At 44.6% G+C, this 12,555-nt stretch overlaps 1 protein-coding gene across 2 annotated transcripts in view; it reads left to right on the forward strand.

The window, feature by feature from the left end:
- Positions 1-12,555, forward strand: part of LOC146205187 (uncharacterized) — a 106,704-nt gene that overhangs the window by 74,066 nt on the left and 20,083 nt on the right. The gene's annotated exons all lie outside the window — the stretch shown is intronic.

A 12,555-nucleotide genomic window follows, 5' to 3' on the forward strand; every position in this document is an offset into this window, starting at 1 on the left:
GGTGCACGTTGCTGGCGAGATGCGCGAAGTGACCGAAACTCACGGAAGCGAAAAGATATAGTGGTGTTAGTACCAGACAACACCAGCAACATGCAAGCAACAGGTGGTACTGTTGCAACTAATATACGCACTACATTCATCGAATATGTGAATCACGACCTATGCTTGCATATGAATGATCTCATAATGCTAAAGTCGTTATTAATATTCGTGCTTTTTGGTGAATCAGCCCACGCTATTATATAAAGATGTATTCATTTTGTGTTTTCTAAAATTTCCAATTTTTCATGACAAAATCCTGAAATATTCTTTGTTCAACGCACGCAAAATTCCCTAAAATTTTGCATCCTTTTTCCCCGCCAACCGAGAAAATCCGGCGTCAAGCTTTCACGCATAATCTGGGCTCATTTCAGTCTACGTGGTATCATGTTAGTTCAATTCATTCGCTTCTTATCGAGCTGAGGTCACAATCGCGCCCAGAAACAGCGGCACCTTTGGAAGGCTTCGCGTTGTTTGGACAGTTGCTAGTGCATATCGTTGCGCATTGGGCGGCTCGTGTTTGACAGGGTGAGCTGTATTGAAGTCGTTCTCCCAGATATAACCCGAGGAGTTAGGCGCTGGTGTCCAAGCGCATATGTGCATTCTGTGGTCGCCTTTTTACCGTAACGCCGACGCCCGCTGAAGCACTTCGGTAGAGCATGGTGCTAGCCGAGTTTATTTGTCATGGCTAAGCAAAACTTCGCGCAACGAAAAGATACGGGAAGAAGAAAGACGGACAACACCAGTCACGAGAAGCAACAAACAGAACCAGATGCATTCTTCTCGCTAGAAAAGTCGGTAGTTGGCTCAGGCTTGACACGATAGCCGTCTGGTAATCGAATATCATTCTATTAAATGACAACTTGTGAGAGTGGCCCTCTTATTTGATGACTCCTAGCTATACAGGTTCCACAATGCTGGCCCACATCAGTGAGAATGAGCGCAGTGCACGTGCATCTTATCATTAAACCTCACAGTGCTTGAGAACGTGGACGTAACACTCCCACGCACACAAAGCGCGATGTCCCCTTTCCAGCACAGAAATAAATATGTTTACAGTAATCCTTTAGCATAAACCTCATCTGACCTCTTCTCAGTCATGCATATTTGGCGAGGGACTCTCACCTCACTAGAGTCATGAAGGAGAGATTTTTAGGACCAAGCAAGGTACATAGAGCGACCCCGAATCGGGTCGGTGGGCCGCCAGACGCGTATCGCGCTCCGGCAGGATCCGTCGCACTGGCTTCGCGCTAACAAAGGACCCTGCGGGTTCAATGACCCCGGTGTGGTTCCCTAGCGGGAATTAAACGCGCAGAACAAAAGCATGGTGCACAACCATCGTACAAAGAAAGTGCGCTTCGCATGCATCAGTGATGGCTGCTGCGTACAAAATTAAGATCGCATTCATCGTGGTGTTTTCTTGTCACCTGGAATAGACTCGCAGATGCTTTTTCTACAAGCTTTATATCGCTATCCTGTAAATAAAACAACGAGATCGTCTAGCGAAACTTATCGCGTCCTGGAAGTCATTTTCGGCCTGCATCACGACATCCCGGTGCGGGAAGTGAATAGAAAATGGATAACAAACTGAATTTCTCACTTCGTTTGAATGTCGCGCTCAGTCGCTGAATGCGGGAAAAGTTGTTTGCCGGAACAGGTCTATACGTACAGTGTAGCGCAATTCATTTATTTTATTTATTTAATACGGAGGTACCACTTGACTCCAAGCAGGGTGAGCACGCACAAAATAAGATAATGAAATAGATGATGGCATCATGCACGAACCGCGTGGAGTGGCATACACAGGAATTCAATATGAGGATCACACAAGCGATGCTCCCGAATTAGCAACCAGCACTTCCATTTTGGGACTATTCGCTGCACACTTGTGAAATTTATTCCAGCCGCTGAACGTAAAAACTGAGTATTTAAAGCAATATACTATGTACACGATACTGAATAATTTTCATTATTATAACGTGCACTTGAACGGGAAACAGGAGCAATGTACTCGATCCTATTGATTTCGAATTGATTGCATAACTTAAGTGCAACCTTTTCAGCCTCGCTTCGGTCTCCCACATAAGCCAACTAAATTGATCTTCTCTCTTACACTATATATACGGCAATAAATATGACAAAGCACGACAGGAGAATCCTTCGGCTAATCTAAGCTAATGTCAGCCGCCTTGCGCAAATAAACTTCGATATAGCAGTTTATTCAGGGCATACTGTCACAAGCTGCCTCACATATCTTTATAAATGACCTTTCTAAAAATATTCATGTAAATATCAGGCTTTCCAGATGACTGCATCCTTTATCGTGAAATTGATTCCTCTGAAGATCATGTCGCCCTAAATATGCATTGGAAACATTGTCACAGTGGTGTACAGAGTGGCAGATGGTACTAAATGTTAATAAATATGTTTTCCCGCCAATAACAAGAAAAAACAGTGCATGAATTTTCCTTACCAGCATAAACAATACTTTACTAACCCCAGTCAGCGAGCACAAATATCTTGGCTTGATACTCACACATAACCTAAGATGGGACTCGCACGTAAATACCATAACAGCAGCTGCTACACGAAAGTTATTTTTCCTTAGACGTCGTCTCCGAGATGCACCCCCCCCCCCCCCTTCCGAAACTAAAATGCTAGCCTAAAATGCCTTCATACGATTAACAGTAGAATATGCTATCGTCGTATGGTTCCCGGCAACTAAGCAAAACATAAAAAAAAAACTAGAAGGAATACAAAGGAAGACAATAAGGTACTACATTTTTAACAAATATAAAATGACTGACTCGCCAATTCACCTACTTAAAAAAGCAGCCATGCTGAGCTTGAAAAAACGCGCATTACTAGCACCCCTGAAATTTCTGTATCAGCTCGTGCATCACCACTTTAAAATAGATACATCAAAGTACATCGTCATCGAAGATACAAGACTCACACGCTATAAACACTCTTTGACTATAAATGAATTTTCTTGTCATTCTGACAGTTTTAAAACCTCATTTTTCCCCCTTGCATCTAGAGAGTGGAACACCTTGAAACCATCAATAACACACAGTTCAACACTCGATGAATTTGTAAAGCTAGTGAAGGACCTTTTACGCACAAATTCATGAATGTTTATCCCAGCAGATTCCTTACCAGCATACGCTAATAACTTGGGAATTGTACTAAACTTTTATTTCTTTGCTATTCCCATTCTATGTTCATTCATATACCTTTCTTTTTTACATGTATCAACGCTTTTTTTTTTTTGCTTTTTTGCAGCATTATTGATGTATTTTGTTACCTAACAGCGCTAAACTATAGTTTTTACTATACACTGAACAACACTGCCTTGCTTCGTTTATTTCTAACTACAATTTTCCTTTCATTTCAAAATTACTGTTCCTGTCGTTGAACATGTTCCAAATATTGTCTGACTTTATGTATGTGTTTTGTGTCCTGCCTGTAAAGATCTCGCCTGGGACTGACAGTATTTCAAAATAAATAAATAAATAAATAATATAGAGCGGAAGTTACGGTATCCCTCGCTCCTCCAAGCATGCTTCAACATTTCTCTCCGGGTGCAGCGACCGGGCAACGCGCGTCCTTAACGAGGGGCCGCAGCGCTGGCCGAGAGTACAAAAAGGCAGGCCGCAGCCCGCCCGCGACAGTGCGCTCTGGGGAGATGTAGTCTCTCGAGCAACCCTCGCGGTTGCTCGCTCTGAGAAATAAATACCCAATTGTTCGTTAACAAAAAAAAATAAAAATAAGTGACTTTCCTGAACTTATTCCTGAATCGCACACCGACACACGTACTTCACGAGTTGACCGGCGTAACCTTTAACTGTCCTCAAACCTCATAGAGGGCCGTAAATGGGATCCCGCATCTCTGTTGTCCGTAAAGGCGGAGGTTTGTGACATACACGTTAAGCCTGGAATGATCACCCTCAAACGCGCAAGTAGTGTAATATGAACGCGCTGTCGCTTTAACAAATGAGGCACGAGCGATCAGAATACTCGGTGAAGCTCAGACTCTACAGTAGCCACTCCTCCCCACGCGCTGGACCGCAGATAACTGTAGTTTAAACGCGGCAATATTCTGGCGTGCTCCGCTCACTTTTCGTGCCAGCTGGACAGTGCCAACGGCGACGGCACGCCAGCTAGCAGCTCAAGATGATTTGAATTTTCATCCCGCAAAAATGGACAGTCGGTAATGTCACTCCTTCCGAAAGCGCCCACTCGCGCCTCCTGTGCAAGCGTGCTCATGTCTGTCCCGCAGAGGTCTGCCGAAGCGCTTTTGGGACATTACTCTAGCGACAACCGCATATCTGCTCAACGGGTTACTCGTAATCAGGAGGCATATTTCGCACACTCCATCCATTGGCCACCATGTAAGGCATTAAAGCTTATGTCGGTCGTCGTGTTAAAATAACGGTGGAAGGCGAGAGTTGCGATTGAGCCGAACGATAACGGGATGCATATCCGAAGCGCGCACAAGCTGCGAGCATTTCAAAACTACACATTCGTGTCACGTATGCGCAGCGACAGAGGCAGACACTCGGTGCTTGCATATAAAAGCGCTTGTGGCAGCGACACACGAGTGCTAGCGTCGTGTTCTGTGGTGTAGACGCTGTCGGCCAACTTCCGCAAAGCGTCGCGGGACGATGCAACCGCTAACCCAGAGCGGACGGCTTCCGACGTGCAAGCGATCGGGGTCTCCGTCCTACACAAAGGGAACGGTTCCGACCTCGAGGACTATAGCGCTGCCCCCGCGACGTCCCAGCCCGGTGGCCTGTCAGGGTCTAAATATAGCGTCCGACCACCAGTGGACGAGGCGAGGGTGCCAAAGGGTTCTCTCCGTCCGCCCTGCTACGCCCAGGGCGGGCGGCCTTGGGGTCTTCGGTCCAGCGGCCGTCCGAGAAAGCCTACGCCTGGCCTCCAGACGTCTCTTTCTCCGTCATTTTATTTTACTCCCCTTATTTCGTTAAAGAAGGAAATATCTAGCTCTTTGCGGCTGAAGAAACATCTAGACCAGCAGGAAACTGGCCGGCCGGACGAACGCGATGGCCGCCGGCGCAATCTCGCACGCAATGGGGCTCTCCCTCTCTGCCCTGCAGTATTCGGGGGCAGAATATAGCGAATAATAATGGGCGCGTTCGCAACGCACTACGTCGCCACAAAAATATAGGAAGTGGCGGCCCTGGCTGATTGTTCTCTGCCAGTTTTGGGGCCCATTGTTTGCGCTGTCGGCGGCAGCCGGGCGTGGTGGCGTGTTACTTCGGCGAGAAGGAGGTCAGCCGGCCATCAAAAAGGCGCCCGCGCCGAGACGATAGGGACGTGGTGTCTCAATAGCCGATAGCCGTGCAGCCCGGCAGCCGTGCAGACTCGAGCCCGGGGTCCGCGAAGCCTCCATCCAGTAAGTGGCCACTCCACTCGCGCCGTGCTCGTTAAAATGTCCTTTATAGAGGTGGGCGTATATGAGCTTCTCGACGCCGCGTTTATCGTGCGTCACTGACAGGATATTAAAAGGTGACTTTTTTTTTTTTTTTCTGCGTATCGATGGCTGTTTGCCCATCGTCCCTAATATCAATTAAAGCTGTAGACAGGGCGGGGCGTCGTCCTGGAGCCGTCCTCGTCCTGGAGCCGTCCTCGGACGCTCGTCTCGTTGATTGCAGTGCCACGCCGAGAAGAGCGCCCACGGCTCTATGGCCTTCTAAACGGAGGCTTGAAATGTTTTCCCACGTCCGGTCGCTCGCTTCTCGACGATCCTTGGGCGGTGTGTGTCGGCGGCTGCCATGGTCAGCCTTCAAGGATGAAATTCCAACACACCGTACACAAGCGCTTACGGAATCACCCCACACCTCGTGGAAAATGGCTTTCTTCTCGGGTCTCGCAGATTGAGTATACTTGCTTTGGCTCTGCACTCGTCAACTCAAGGGTTGGGAAGAGAACGACGCAGGATCTCCACCGGACTTTGGACTGTTCACCTTCACTCGTCCCTTCTTTTTGAGGTCGTGTGTACAGATCTAGCCGACTGCTTAGTGACCATTGTTTCCGAAGGCATCGCTCACGCAGTCTCGTCTCACTGGGTCATGCGTGCCTTTCATTCGAAGACCATTTGGCGACTAATTCGTACGCCGTGCGCTCACTAAAGGCCGCTATACAATCGTTTTTCGGTGCAGCTTCCTGCGCTCGTTCGCCTCTTCGCCCGATCCGAACAATAAGGCGGAGGACCTGATGCTGCATGAAGTTGGTTCAGCCACGGCTGCCTCGGTCAGCGCTTGCTTGCTCCGGCCATCCCATGCAGTCGGACCTAGGGAGCGTAATTCCAAAGATGGGCGTGTCCGCTTATTTCTCCACACCGCTGCACGCGCTGCTGACTCCTCGATCCCGCTCTGACGGTTGTGCAAAAGGCGATTTAGGGTGCTTTGGAGGCATTACATTACATATATTAGCGATATTATTTTTTTTTACTTTTTATTTAAATATACTGCCAATACCTTCAGGGATTTTTACAGGAGTGAGTTTGTTTTTTGTTGCAGACATGTAGTCGACAAGGCATAACATTGGGAAAAAAATATAAGAACACTGGGAAATATTCAGACAATGTGACAATGCACTGGAAAAACGAATACAAAGAATACAAAAACGCATCAAACACCATCACCCTTTCACATTGTGCATCTTCATGAGATTGCAAAAATACAGAAAGCTCCCGGAATGGAAAAAAAAAGTGGAAAACAAAGATGACCAAAATGCAGACAAGGACACCATTGCCTCCTGCCGCTAAGTGATTCCTTTTTTACTGCGCCCAAGGCTTGGACCGCATGTTGCCCCTATATTTGCGAAATGTGTGCTCCTGGAAAAGGATCGTTTCTGCGGGCTCGTGTGCAGCAGACCAATAAAAATCACGAAAGTATGAAAAGGCATTAATCCTTCACGAGTGTCACGATTGACGAGACAAGGTAGTAGTAATGTTTTCCCACGAATTTATGAACTTTACTAGGTCCGTCAAAACGCGTTTACCTGTTTCAACACATTTTAGAGCGAAGCATCTCAGTTGCGCTTATTTTATTTTTTTTTTTTTTTTGTCACGTAAGTCTTCCTTCAGGTCGTCTCCTGAATGATCTCAATGGGAACAATAATGTGCACACCGTTTATATTTCCTTTCTGCATGCCCTGCTGTGGGAGAATATCGCTGGAGCGCGCAGCTTCGAAAAAAAAAAAAAGTGATTTTGTGCTAGAAAAACGGATTTTTACGCCGGCTAAGTACGTGTCGTGTTGATCCCCATGTTTGAGGTGCACAAAATTTTGGGCTGTGAGTCTATATAATGACTCGGCCGCTTGAAAAATTACGCTTGGGTGAAACAAGTGGCTTCAATTATGAATGTTAGAAGAAGGTTGTTCGACAAAATTGATTTGATCATAACCTTTTTTATTTTTTTAATAATTCAATTTTATTGTTATTATTACTACTATGTGCATGGATTTGACAGTGGACAAAATTTCATGCAGTGGAATGGCTACTTCGGAAAGAGAGGTTGGAATCACTGAGTCTGGCATTGTTCTAAAGCACGGTTTGTTTTTATTTTGAAATCTTCTCCCTCCTGAAGAAAAACTACCATTTTTTGTGGTAACCTGTGGCTGTAGTTGTTTCATCTTACGCATGGTTCCAAACAGGACGATTTGTCAAAGTAAAGGAAGGCATGGATGCTAAATCGTGTGCAGTGAAAGTTTTCGAGGAGAAACAGAAAAAATAAAAATAAAATAGAAGGTGCCCTTTTAAAGCACAAAAAATATTCTATTTTTCGTAATAGGGATAACCTAACCTGATCTAACCTGGCAAACATGGAATTGCCTAAACATTACTTAAGTAGGTTCAGCTCATACTGGCAATCATTTCTTCCTGCTGAACTTTATTTAGCCCATGTGTGAAGCCAAGTGGTGCGCCCAACTTTCTTCACATGAGTTCGCAGAGGAGGCATTGTTATTCAGCACCGAAGAAATTCATAACGAGTATAATGATCGTGACATTTTTTTTTTTTTACATTAAAATCCAGAAATGCCTTAACTCCGCTATCAACGAAGTTAACGCTCAGACAATAACCTCTGCCAATATTTTATTTTAAACTATGCTGGACATTTCGGTAAATGCCATTGTTAAGAGCAGAGTAACTCTAACTAAAACATGAGTACATGGGCTAGGTATAGGCTTCAGAAGAAGCTTAATTGTCCAGAGAAAGCAAACAGTGTCCAACTCAGCGACCCGGATAAGAGGCTCCGTGAAAAGTGTTTGACAGGGGGAGAGTACTCGCGGTCCCAGAAAATTAAGGGACCACATAAAAATCCCGTAACACTGTTGTACTCCCTCAAGGACAGGTCCGACACTACTACTGGACCTTGCTGACTGCAACAACGAACGGTACAATACATCGAAGGAAAACTGACCGATCCTGTTTAAGACGCATTAGAATTGTTCAAGATATTTTAGCGGCGCGAGTGCACGGGCTGCGTTCATCAGCTGCAGGTAATATTCTTAGTAGCCTTTCGTTAAGCTTAATTACTCATAGTAATTTCTGTTTTCAACAGATTGCTTTTTTTTTTTATTGCTCAACGCAAAATCACTGTTTTCGCTTCCTGTAAAAATGACCTCCACAATTTTTCATTTGATAGCACCTCATATTTCTTGCGTTAATTGTACCTCGCTCATTATATAAAGTAAAGACACAATGGACTGATTATGTTCATCAAATGACCGAAGTTCATTAATCTTTTTTGCTTTTGATGCCTCCATTCTTGGCTCGCATTGTCGCGAGCATCGGAAGACGAATGCTGAGTACGCCAGCAAAAATTCTCGCGCGCAAACTGCATTATGCTGCGCCATCTACTATTGCGCACTTCTGAGAGTGTGCGTGCATGTACGTGCGTTTTGTCATTATGCTAATTCCAGGGCTTGGGATAACGCAATGCAAACAACTAACTGCGCTAGGTGAGTGTTTGTTACTAAACGGTCACTTTATCGGTCCCTTCATTGCAAAGATCATTTTGCTGTTATTTATCTTGGAATAGCTATAGTATGTGTCGCTATGGTGTCCATCGTATTCGTGCTGCTATAGCATTGGCTAGTTTCTTATAAAGGATGAAAGCAGACGTTCATATTTGCTCTCCGTTCGTGAATTGAACAATAACTAAGTCTGGAAATGGCAACTAAACATTTTTCACTGATAAACTCCTTTCTGTACATGTTTTAAATCGTGTTGCCTGCTTGTAATCTTAGCGGTCTGTGACCCGATGGAATCCAAGGTCTCGTCCTGGTGACGATGCGCGATCGACATAAAGGTGACACCGAGAAGACAGCCATCGCTTGGCCTCTACAATACCCCCGCCATTGCAATCGTAAGCGAATCAAACCGCGCCCTGCAAAACTACGCCCGCGCAACGCACCCTAATGCAAAGCCGATATTCGCATTTCGTTGTGCCAGCTAACTTGGACCAAGATTTTTAAAAATATGATTAGCCCTAGCGCAGTTATGCCAATTCAGAGCTGTTCAGAGTCACCTATGCTAACCTCCCGTATTTTTTTTCGTTAACTAAAATTAATTTATTAGTCAAGACAAATGAGCTATTTTTGTAATTATTGGCTTGAGAGAAAAAATGTCAATGCAAAAGTTGTAGATCTTGAAAAACGGATAGCTACGTTATATATATATATATATATATATATATATATATATATATATATATATATATATATATATATATATATATATATATATATATATATATATATATTAGCGATATCAAACGTTTTTAAGGCAACTGATTAAAATTAGTATGTTCAAAGAGTCACATTGAGAAACTTAAAACATATTTATTTCGACGTTTCGGTCGTAGCACGACCTTTCTAAGGAATCATGACCTTTCTCACGAATTCTTTAGAAAGGTCGAAACGTCGAAAGCTTTCCTTTGTAGCCGTATGGCTGCACTTGGGTGGATGTCAGTGAGTAATTGCTCCCTTATTAAAGATTTTTTAAGTGTTTCAATGTGATTCTTTGAACATGCTATATATATATATATATATATATATATATATATATATTTTTCTGACGGTGATTACTCAGAATAAAGGACAAAAAATAACCAGTTGAACCTCTGTCATAATGAGGGGAACCATAACTTGTTAGTAGAATAAAACTTCCTCCAGAGTTCAAAGTACATTGGACGCTTCTGCGGCACACTGAGAGGTGTGGCAACAAGAACGAGCTTGTGGAGATGATATCATTGCGGGAGTAAATCACAACAGGTAGCCTGATCCAGAAACAACATAAAGATGATTAAAGTATTCTGGCTACCAAGTTTCAAAATAGAAGTAACAAGATAACTGTTTTGGAAATTCGCTATCGTAATTGCAGCCTAAGTTCATCCATTTTAGACCTGCTACAATTTCAATACTTCATGATTAAATTTTGTTCGTTTGTGTGCTCCGTTTTATTTTAGGGGCAGTAGTATATCCAAAAGTGCGTGAAGTCCGTGCCGTATTATTCTTCCGGTGCGATAACGCAGAATATTCACCAAGTCGATGCCGATATAGCAGACGCCGCTGGCGCGTACGTACACGCATACGCTGTTGCTGGGCGATTGGTTCGACAAATAGCGAATTAGCTCTGTTTGTGTTGGACATGCAGCCGCTCAAGAACTCTGCGGCTGAGGTAGTAATTAAGTAGCGGACGAGAACCATCGTGGCGGTTTCGAGGCAGCCTGGCCAGGCCTGGTATTCGCTAGGCGCGCCAATCAGAGTGCTGGAATCATCTTTCGCGCGCAAAACATCGTAAAGCACCTCTTCCGCCCCAAGCCCGCGAGCGCGCCAGTGGGGAGGCGGACGGGCGCAAGTAGCTGCGCCCGAAAAACGACTGTATTAAATCTTTCCAAGCCTGCTAAAACACGTTCGATCTATTTTGAGCGCGTGTAAACACGTCTCCAGTTTTTTTTTTTTTTTTTTTTTTTTTTTTTTTTTTTTTTTGTTCTCGCTCAAGGCAGCATCTTCAGTGCGGCTGTCTATGGTTACGTACCGTTCGTTATAAAAGAAATCAGATGAGTGAGTTTTGGTGTAGTTTTGGTGTGGTTTACTGAACACGGGCTTCCTCTCCCATGTTAGCCGTTGTAAAAGCTTCCGGATTATTGATGATCTCGTGCGAGCTTTGATTTCCAGATGCAGTGGTCCAGAAGCGAAGCAGACCGGAAATCGGGAGTGGGAACGAGCATCCGCTCATCGGTCATGCTGTTGCAGACATCATCGTATGCTTGACTGCACTGCTTCGCGCGAAGCAATCAATCCCTGCGAAGAGTTATCGCCTAATTCTGATATGTATAGCGTTGCGTTTGTGTTCTATCTGCTGCGTGTTTACGGATTTGGATTAGCGCAGATTTGTAACGATGCGATCACGATGGTAGCTATAGGCTCCATGCTGTGTTTGCCGGCAGCATCTCCGGAGTGTTTGTTTCAAAATATTGTCGATTAAAACTCCTTTATTACAAATCTACTTCATCTTGCAGGATTCCCTTAAGTTTCATAAAAATGCTGTCTCCACTTCCAGTTCTTAGGCAGTTCTTCATCGGTACAGCGTATACAACGAAGACAAGAGGAGACACAGACACAGTTCCCAGTACCATCTGATCTGCTAACCTTCCAAACACGTGTTTGCAGATTCCTGGGAAGCTGTATTCCACTGGTGCACCCAACAGCGAACGTTGAAAAACGATTTTGTCCGTCACCATTTACGAAATCCGCTTCTTGTTTATAGAGAACGACGATGATGTACCTTATGGCATAATCATGTGGCTAGCGCGGCGCAGTACCTGGAAAACACGAACGGTGGTTCGCCTTGGAATCCCTGGCATACGTCCTGCAGTGTCCGAGAAAACTTGATCGCGAGGATTGTTAAAACGCAATCTGAACCCCCTGAATGGTTGCCCATCATTCTATAGATGATATGTGCAATTTGAAGAAGGTTTAATGAAAATACGCCATGAGAAGAAATTCTATATACCTTCTGTCCTATCACCGCTAGCGAAAAAGGCACAACGAAGGAAATTGACACACTGTACTTAGCTTTCTTTTCTTTGTTCACTGAGTTTTCGAGTTAATGTGCACATGACAATTTCACGCATTTGCCTATACTGTGCATGCCGCGCCGCTCTGATACAGCGTTTCAGCGTTTCATTATCTTAGAATAAGGTTCCGTCTTTGAAAGCTCCCGAAAATATTGAAGAAACATGATTTCTTAGATTTCAGAGCTGCGTCGACAACAGAGAGCAATATAGCAGACGACGAGGCGGACATAGGCCTTTCGCGGCAGCTGACCGCAGAGGGCATGATATGTACACATTTAACGCCAGCTGTTTTCAGACGTAAGTGCCGTAGCATTTTACCTCTGCACTCTCGTTATTTTGCCAAGAGCGGCGCAAAACAGCGATATGCCTGATCATAGCAGCAGCTGTGCACATCCGGTGGTA

This window comes from Amblyomma maculatum, chromosome 1 (assembly GCF_055883805.1).
Source record: "Amblyomma maculatum isolate TAMU_Amacu chromosome 1, ASM5588380v1, whole genome shotgun sequence".
NCBI classification, from domain to species: Eukaryota; Metazoa; Arthropoda; class Arachnida; order Ixodida; family Ixodidae; genus Amblyomma; species Amblyomma maculatum.